The 9,875-nt window shown below is 51.6% G+C and overlaps 1 pseudogene; it reads left to right on the forward strand.

The window, feature by feature from the left end:
- Positions 1-7,965: 7,965 nt before the first annotated feature.
- On the forward strand, positions 7,966-9,020 carry LOC127031819 (olfactory receptor 52K2-like; annotated as a pseudogene).
- The last annotated feature ends 855 nt before the right edge of the window (positions 9,021-9,875 follow it).

The raw sequence follows: 9,875 nt of genomic DNA on the forward strand, positions 1-9,875 counted from the left end.
CGGAGAGGTTGCAGGGCAGCGAGCAGCATCTCTTCAGATAGGGAGGCACCTGTCTTTATGGAGCATATTCGCAATAACCCTTAGGGGTCACTTGACCATCAGGGACACTTAGCTGCTTGGCTTCGTGTGCAGCAGCTATAAACCCCGTCAGAAGGAAAGGAAAAGTGCAAGAGGTGAAATGATAGGGAATGCGAGCTAATGCTACCCAGTGAGACTGCAGAACCAGCCCTGCTGCAGGCTGTCTTGCTGGAATTGGGACTTATCATCCCTGTTATTCACATGGCTACCTCGAGGGTGGCCGAGTGGTAATAATGATGCCATAACAGCTGTGATCTTGCTGAAATAAACTAAAATAGAATAATAATATTAATATAGGAGCAGAGTACAGAAAATCCACAAGTCTCTGTATATGGAAATTTCCCTCAGATCATTCCAGGAGGGGATCTTCCTTCCTTTTCCCTGAAGAATGAAAAGGGGGGACCTAGGAATCCCCAAAGTTATGCCCTGATCTCAGTGATCCATTGGGAGCTAGGCTCACCCATGCACAATCTCTGGGCCTCCCCAACTACTCCAGGACCCTCACCAGTTCCCTGGAAGCTCATTAGAGATCTGCTACCAGGGCCTATCACAATAGTCCACAGACTGGCAGATTGGTTGGTGCAGCTGAAGGGCACAAATCCTCAGCCATAGACTGGTTGGGAGGTTTTGACCTTTCCATACCCAGAGTGCAGCCAGAGATTCCACCAGTGCAGCCTTCATTTATGTTATGAGGGAGAAGCAGATGAAAAGTCCCAATTTCTCTTGGGGATCCAGGCATCTGCAGCTGGGCAGTATCGTGGAAATTGAAATTTTACAGAAAAATGATCCATTTTCTATGAAAACACACCCCAGAGAATGGATAAAAAGAAAACATTTTAATTTGGGTCTTACTTTTATGGGGGGTACGTGGGGGGGGGGGGAGCCTCTCAGCTTTCCAGCCCAGATCTAGCTTTAACAATGAGCCTCTGTCCCATTTCATGTGTGAATTGATGTTCTATTTCCATCAATACTCATGCATTTGACTTTGAAATGTGTGTCCTGCAAACCCTCATCGTGCCTGAATAACAGCTCTGAGGTCACTATGTACTAGAGAGTGAGAGCTCAGGGAATGCCTGTTACCGCTCCGGATACAGGCTGCAGACTGACAGAACAGAACCTGAGGAGAACCAGTCAGCTATTAACTCAGGGACAGAGGAGCTACTAGACTTTTGTTTGCTGACAAGTCACTGACTGAGGGCTGAGACGTTGGGATCTTTCAGGTTCTGAAGAAATCCAGATGACAGATGCTACATTTTATGTCCCACTCTAGCCTGAGAAATCATCTCTGAAAGACGATCAGAGGGGAACGAGTGGGTTTACATGTGTGTGTCAAAGTAGAAATGTGTAAATGTTATGCCAAAACTTTTCATTGTAATATAAATATTAAAAAGACAAAGTTTCATGACCTGCATGTATATCAAAAACCAGCAGCAGAGTTGTTGGAATCTCTACAGGAAGGAGCAGTGGGGACTTTACTGCATAAAGGCTTTTGCTTTAGAAAGCATTTCAATAGTACTCCAAATAGTGTTTGCAACAGGTTTGTGCTATTAACTCTTCGTTCCGTGAACACCTGTATGATACGGTCTCCCAGTAACTGACCAGTAGCTGTTTCTAACACTTACATTCAGAGTCATGAACAAAATCCCTCTGCGATTCCCGTGCAAGACTTTCCAAAAAGTCCTGACAGAACAGAACTGCTGGTAGGTGATCCAGCAAAGAGTAGAGCTGAGGTGCAGGAAAGGGGAGTGTAGTAGTGGTTCTCTATCCTTGTGATGGGTTGGATCACAGAAACCCCTTGGGATGTGCCACCTGATGTGCCAAGATTACCTCTGAGCCCATTTTCCCTGGCTGTTTGGGACTTCAGTGCCCTGCCTGGATTGAGCCAGACACGCTGTGTCTGCTGCAAGCCCAGACCCCGATCTGAACAACAGCCCCCAAAAGCTTTAGGCTTCACTGAAAACAGCTTGAGAAGTGTTTCTGTCTCCAGCACTCAGATGCCCAGCTCCCAATGGGAGGTCCTAATGGGATCCAGACCCCAAATAAATTCCTTTTACCCTGTATAAAGCTTACACAGGTAAACTCACAGATTGTCTGTCCTCTATAGCACTGCTAGAGAGATATGCAAAGCTGTTTGCCCCTCTGCAGTGATTAATACATACTCTGGGTCAATTAATAAGTAAAAAGTGATTGTATTAAATACAGAAAGTAGGATTTAAGTGGTTCCAAGTAATAACAGACAGAACAAAGTGAATTACCAAGCAAAATCAAATAAAACATGCAAGTCTAAGCCTAGTACAGTAAGAAAGTGATTACAGATGAAATCTCCCCCTCAAAGATGTTCCAATAAGTTTCTTGTACAGACTAATCTCCTTCTAGTCTGGGTCCAGCGATCCTCACCCCTGTGGTTACTGTCCTTTCTTCCAGTTTCTTTCAGGTATCCTTTGGGGCGGAGAGGCTCTCTCCTGAGCCAGCTGAAGACCAAATGGAGGGGTCTCCAAGGGGCTTAAATAGACTTTCTTTTGTGCTGGAGTCCCCCTCCTCTCTCCTATGCAGAATCCAGCAAGTTACATGTCCGCGCATGACTCAGAACTTTACAGGTGGCAGCCATTGTTCACATGCTACCTTCAACGTCCCCAAGTAGACTTCTTCTTTGGATTGGAGTCTTCCAAGGTTCTATTGTCCGTTCAATGTTTCTTGATTGGGCACTTAACTTGAAAATTCCTTGCTTAAGAATCTGACCAAAGGCCTTACTAAGGTTACTTAAAATCAAACAAGCACACAGCCAATATTTATAACTTTGAATACAAAAATGGGACATGTGTACAGATAGGATTCAGTAGATCATAACCTGTGCAGAGATATGTTACATGCCATGCCCAGTTATGTCATATATACATTCATAAGCACATTTCCATAAAGCATTATAGGGTGCCACATTGGTTAAACGTCTTGCAAAATAAATAACCCACAGAAGACATGTGGGGAGATAATGTTTGTGGTTTTGTGTATTTACATACGTGTGAGTAATGTGGAAAATGTAATCAACAGTCCCTGTCTGTGCTGTATTCTGATAATTCAGAGGTCAAAAGAACATCCTATCATGTAAACAAATTGTAAACACAGGCTATCTCAATATTCATCTGTCTGTGAAATGTGCTGTGAATGGTGGAGAACAAGCAAATGGCCTTATGTTAATTTATATAGTTAAGTAATGGTGATGGATGTCCTTCAAAGTCATCCTAATTACCTTCTGTTCCCTGAGGAATTTCGACGTGTCAAAAGACATGAAATTGTATAAACGATCCTTGGGTCCTGAAATATACAGAAAAAAAACAAAACACAAAGAACCGCCCAGTCCTCTCTGACTCACAGAGAGCAGGAGAGCTCTCAGCTCCCTTTGGGAAGCTCCCATAATTACTGTTTACTGCTAACGCTTGATATTGGTCTTACCCAAAAGGGTCATTCTGATGTTCTTATAGAGATACCAGATATATCTGCCTCCTGTTGTACCCCACTAGACCCCACCCCCTCTTCTTCCCTCCCCGAGCTGAGACAGAACCCAGGAGTCCTGATGGGGTCTCTCTCTGCAGAGTTAGTAATAAAGTAAGAACATACATCAAATTTTTAAACCTAACCAGTGTCCCTTAAGTGACTTGCCACGTGAAGTCAGAACCTGTTAGTATTAGAGCTGAGTGCATCTAATATTTATTTAATTTTCTTTCTTTTATATAGGAATAAAATCCAGTGCATCTGTCAGCTAATTGCTACGTTATCTATCAAAAACGTAGAATTTTCAGGTGCCTAAGTAGCCCCTGGAATCAAGGTTAAGGCTGCTGTCCCCTTACCAGAGCCGGCTCAGGGACTGGCGGAAACAAGGGCTTTGGCCAGTGATCACAGTGAAAATACACAAGACTCCACACAGGGCTGTGGAGCGGGCAGGCCCCGCTCAATTCCCCTTGCCTTGTCTGAACCAATGCTGCTCTCACACTGGTGTAAATCTGCAATGCCCCTGGCATCTCACTCTCCCAGCCCCTATGAGGGGCCGTATGCTCAGGGACAGGAAAAAGCTGGTGACTGTTTCTCTATCTCACGCTCTCCGCTAAGCTGAGGCTCCCCAGGCAGAAACCCTGCTGGGATCCCACAGCGATGGCTGTAAACCTCCCTGCCCAGCGCTCCTCTGGCACAGCACAGAGACTCTGCGGATGCCTCCCGCTGCCCAGGCAGCCCCTCTCTGCTGCACAGGAGCTGGGTGAGTGCAGGGCTTTGGAGCCCAGAAATGGCCCTGGTTAGTTGCACCTGCCCGACATAATAGCCTAGAGGAAGCACAGAGCTGAGGCAGGTCCCAGGCCAGGGAAGCTCAGAGAGGAACCGGCTCAGGGTCGGGGGAGACAGTGCTGAGAATCACGCCTGGAAAGTTGGTCTAAGCAACAGGAGCTTTTTATTTTCCCTTCCCTCCTCCCATAATGCCAGCGCCTCCCTTTGCTGCCTCTGGCTCCCACCTGGCTCGAGAGGCCGCTCACCCCTACGTGTAGGAAGGGCTGGGAGCAGCCTCCGTGCCCTGCTTCTGCTTAGCTGAACTCCTCCATAGTGCTGGGGTTGCCAGCCCTCCAGGACTGGCCTGGAGTCGCCAGGAATTAAAGATTAATTTTTAATTAAAACTATGCCATGAGATGAAATCTCCAGGAATACAGCTAACCATAACTGGCAACACTACATACTTCCCCAGCATTAGTCCATCCAGTCCGACCCTGGCACGAACAAGCCAGGAAAATGCACCTGCTTACCCCTTTCCTGAGCCAAGGACTTCAGTTAGACCGGGGGTCTCAAACTTCCTTACACCGCGACCCCCTTCTGACACCAACAGTTACTACCTGACCCCAGCAGGGGAGACTGAAGCCTGAGTCCCCCTGATTCCCACTGCCCCCAGTGGGAAGCCAAAGGCCGAGGCCTGGCTTCAGCCCCAGCCAGGGGGCCTGTAACCCGAGCCCTGCCACCCAGGGCTGAATCCCTCGGGCTTCGGCTTTGGCCGTGGGTGGTGGGAGTCAGGCTTAAGCCCCAAGCTCCAGCAAGTCTCAGCCAGCCCTGGCGACCATATGAAAATGGGTTCCTGGCCCACTTTGGTATCACAACCCACAGTCTGAGAACCGCTGGGTTAGATCAAAACATTTCAGTCCTCGGGAGACTATGCTGTTGTGTCCGCACGCAGAGAACAGGCCAGAGGCCCTTCAAATAGCAGGGGATTGGTCAGGTGAGACATGCCCAGGTGTTCCCAGCGGGCAACCCACACCCCAGACTGCGGAGGAAGGCAAAAACCCCAGGTCCCTGCCAATCTGCCCTGGGAGAAATTCCTTCCTGATCCCAAATCTGCCAAGGCATTAAATGTTGAGTACATGACCAAACCCACCAGCCAGGCATCCAAGAAAAGGGATTCTCTGTTCCAGCCTAGGGCACTGGTCCGCCCCATCCAGTATCCCTTTGCCAGCTGTGGCCAACCGCTGATGTTTCAGAGGAAGGTATAGAAAAGCCCAGAATACATCTGGCCAATTGTTAGAGGTGCTGGGAGGGGGAATTCCTTCCTGGCCCCAAGTCCAACTGACTAAAGCTCTAAATCCTGAGATTTGAGTACAGCCTCTGTCTTAATGCACCACAGGCCTTCCGGTTCTCCCCATGGCCCAGCGAGGGAGGGGATGAACAGGGGGCCTCACAAATTCCAGGGAATCCCCACAACCTCCCCCTCCACAAACAGGGCCATGGAATTACTGCCAGACACTGGATTAAAGCATCTGGTTTTAAACTTCATTTAAAAATACATCAGTGCTAACCTGAGAGACTCTAAGCCATGTTGAGTCACCCCACCCGCGGCCCAGGTGAGCTGTGCAATGTCTAACCACCCTCACTGCTCGGTACTTGCATTTTACTTCAGGGTTGAATTTATTTAACCTTAACTTCTGGTCCCAGGATCTTGGGGGAGCATGGGGGGAGGGGGAGGCAGGGAGATCAGGCCAATTCAAGGATGGTTTTGGTACAAAGTTGTAGTTGCACGAGTGCAGGTAGCTGGAGCAGGCGGCTGGTTCAGTGAGGGTAGAAGAGCCAGCCGTGCAGGGGATCCTCCCTCTGGTACTCGCCCCTCCATGCTCGTGTTGAGTGCTGATGCTTGGGGTGTGGGCAGCTGGGAATTTCCCACTGGAGTGAGGGTGCCAGGGCTCTGCTTGTTGCTGTTACTGCGCTAGGCAGCTGGCCCCATTGCCCAGGGTGCCGTGCAGGGGAGCAACGCCCAAACGGTCCCTGCCCAGAGAGCTCCAAGCCGGGACTGTGACAGACCCAAGAGATGGAGCTGAGCAGATCCAGGGGACATGCAGTGGGAGAGTCATGGAGGACAAGGGGACAGACGGGGGGGCTGCCCCTTCCATTAGCTAGTATCCTTACTAGTCAGAGTAGTCACTGGTGACCACATTCCTCATCGGTGCTGGGACAGATCAGAGCCAGGCACATCAGCGGTGGCCTGGCTGGGGGAGTGGGACTCAGCTGGCCAGACCATTCCCTGCCTGCCTTCCTGCTGTGGGAGGGATGGGGGTGATTATTCTTTTCTGCCTGAGCTCCCCTGATGAGCCTTCCTCAGAGGAGCTTAAAGAGAATGTGAATAGCCCCAGCTGGGAGAGGGCAGTGCCCCAAAACCCAGGGCAAGCGTCCAACAGGCAGGGAGAGATCCAAGAGCATCTGCCTCTGTGCTCGGAGCTGGACCAGCTTCCCAGCCCAGGCCTCCTCCGCTAGAGGAAGCCAACGCGCAGAGCCGCTGTCCTGCTGTTCAGAGCTTTCCCACTCCCGGGAGCAGCTGGTTCCCTCTCAAAGCAGAGCCCCCAGCTAGCTCTGCCTCATGCAGCCGGTGCCCAGCTGAACCTCTCTCTGCGCTCACACGCCCCATGCAGGACTAGCCCTTCTGGCTTCCTGGGGCTCATCTTGGAGCCTGGCCCTAAGGGTCTCCGTGCTCATGGCCTGTGGGAACCTGCCAACCTTGAATACTTCTGCGGGTGTGGCCAGGGACAGCAGAGGTCTCCTACATTTCCAGTGGGGGGAGCTGCAGGCTGCGGCCAGCCCTGGGGGGCTCTTGAGCTGAGCTATTCAATTAAAAGTCACCTGAGCGTTGAATGTGAGCTCCACGTCGTAACACAGAGCAGCGCTCGCCCCCGGGCATCCCACCCCAGGGGATGTGGGGGAGATGACTCCCTAGATCACCACAGGAAGGCGCAGGGGGCAGAGGGTGCCGGTGGGGGGCTGTTTGGGATCCCTGACTCATGTCAGCCCAGTTAGACGTGCTGCTCCATTGCAATGGCACACGGGGGTGGCTGCAGCACGTGCAAGCCCCAGTCCGCGGGTATGACAGCCCTGCTCCCAGACTGCACCGTCTCCGCCTGCGCTGGAGGAGCAGTAATGTGATCAGTCTGGAGGAAGCTGCCTGCTCGCCGGGTCCATGTGCCCCCTCCCCGCAGACAGCCTGAGGCCGTGGCTGTAAGGGGGCTGAACTCCCCTCGCAGCGCCAGAGTTAACGCTGAACCTAATGATGACACTGTCAGTGTCAGTGTCAGCTGTCCCACCGCTGGTCACGTCAGCTGACGGGAAAGGGGAGGAGTGGGGTGCGGTGCAGCCCATTCCCCACCCCCCTCAGTCTCTGCTCACCAGACTTTCCCCTCTACATTCAGAGTTGGGTCCTATTTCATTGGAGCAGTTTGGGGCAGGAGCTCGTCAGGCAGTTTTGGGTGCTCCACAAATCGCAAGGTTGCAGTCTCAGGCCTGGAATGGGTGGGGGCAATAAACGGGGACATGCCGAAGGCCTGGGGTGACTACTTCGTTCCTTCATTCTGTGCAGGGAGCCCTGCAATCATCGTTCCGGTGTGTACCTAGCCACAGGGGCAGGAAGCAGCCGTGCTGTGGAGCTGAACAGACCCAACCGGACCCACCATGGCAGCTTCAAACTGGACCACACCCCACCCCTCCACCTTCATCCTCCTTGGCACCCCGGGTCTGGAGGCAGCAAACGTCTGGATCTCCATCCCCTTCTGCTCCGTCTACATTCTGTCCCTCCTGGGGAACGGCCTCCTCCTAGTCGAGCCTCCATGAGCCCATGTACCTTTTCCTTTCCATGCTGGCGCTCGCCGACCTGGTCATGCCCACCACCACCCTGCCCAAAACCCTCTGCATTTTCTGGTTCAGCCACTGGGCAATACACACCAATGCTTGCCTGGCCCAGAGTTATCTCCTTCACTCACTGTCAACCATGGAGTCCGGGTTCATCCTGGCCATGGCCTTTGATCGCTACGTCGCTATCTGTAACCCGCTGCAACACTTGGCCATCCTGACCAGTCGGGCCATAGCCAAGATAGGGCTGAGTGTTGTGATGAGGGGAGTCCTGTTACTGGGCCCACATCCATTCCTGCTGCAGCGGCTCCCATACTGCAGGACCAATGTCATTTCTCACACCTATTGTGAGTTCATGGCACTGGTGAAACTGGCCTGTGTGAACACTACAGTCATGACAGCCTATAGTCTGGTTGTAGCATTTTTCACCAGCGGCTTAGACCTGCTGCTGATTGTCCTGTCCTACATGATGATTCTCTGGACCACCTTCAGACTCCCTTCCAAGGAGGCGCGGCGCAAGTCCCTCAGCACCTAGAGCTCCCACATCTGTGTCATGCTGGTGTTTTACACTCCTGAGTTCTTCTCCTTCCTCTCCTACCGCTTCGGCCACGTGGCTCCCCATGTTCACATCCTCATTGCCAACATGTACCTGCTTTTCCCTCCCATGATGAACCCCATCAACTACGAGGTGAGAACCCCGAGGATCCGGCAGAGGGTGCTCCAGATTTTGGGCATGAAAGCAGCCTGAAGGCCCACAGGACAGTCAGTGGCTGGGGAGTAAGGTCTGTGCAGGTGACATCAGGGTCAGCAGGGCCCAAGATCCAGACGGCTGAGTCACTCTCCAATATGGAAACCCACCTTAGCCTTGCTGAGCCGCAGGGCTAATAAACAGGCTTGTCTGGGTCTGCAGCACAACACGGCTTTGACTTTTCACTGCTCTAGAACATTGTTATCACTTGTCATTTACAAGGGCCTGGCCCAGATCAGGGCCTCATCATGTATCATTCAGCTAGAGACCATTATGGCCTAGGGGATTCTACCCAAACAGACAGGATGGCTGCTCCTCTGTCCCCGGCACACGCCCTCTGACGCCCAGATGGTTACCCCTCTCCCCTTTCCCTTGCACCCTCTCATGCCTAGTCTTCTGCTCCTCTCCCCTCTGAGAATCTTTCATGGATTCCCAGGCCAGAAGGAAACTTTCTGACTATCTCATCTGACCGTCTGCCTGACACAAGCCCCAGTCCTTCACTCAGCGATCCCAGCAATCAGCCTATATCTTGTGTTCAGCTCGAGCATGTATGTTTTTAGAAAGGCATCCAGTCCCAATCTCAGGTCACAATCTCAGGCTGAGCAATGGTTGGTGAGAGAGACAAGTTTTTGGTCTTCCACAGTTTTCTCACCAACAGAAGTTGGTCCAATAAAAGATATCACCTCTCTCAGCTCGTCTCTCTAATGTCCTGAGAGTGACATGGCTGCGACCCCACATGCAATGTATATTCCAAGCAGTTCAGTATATGTAAGCGGAGGAATAGTCCCGCCATTGTGGGGAACTTTCCTGGCTTCTGCACTACCCCGGTGAAGTGGGCTGGCGAAAGGATCTGAATCCTCGCTCCCACTTCCTTTACCCAGAAGCCTCCCTGCCCTTAAGACTCCCCTTCCACTCT

This window comes from Gopherus flavomarginatus, chromosome 1, assembly GCF_025201925.1.
Source record: "Gopherus flavomarginatus isolate rGopFla2 chromosome 1, rGopFla2.mat.asm, whole genome shotgun sequence".
NCBI classification, from domain to species: domain Eukaryota; kingdom Metazoa; phylum Chordata; order Testudines; family Testudinidae; genus Gopherus; species Gopherus flavomarginatus.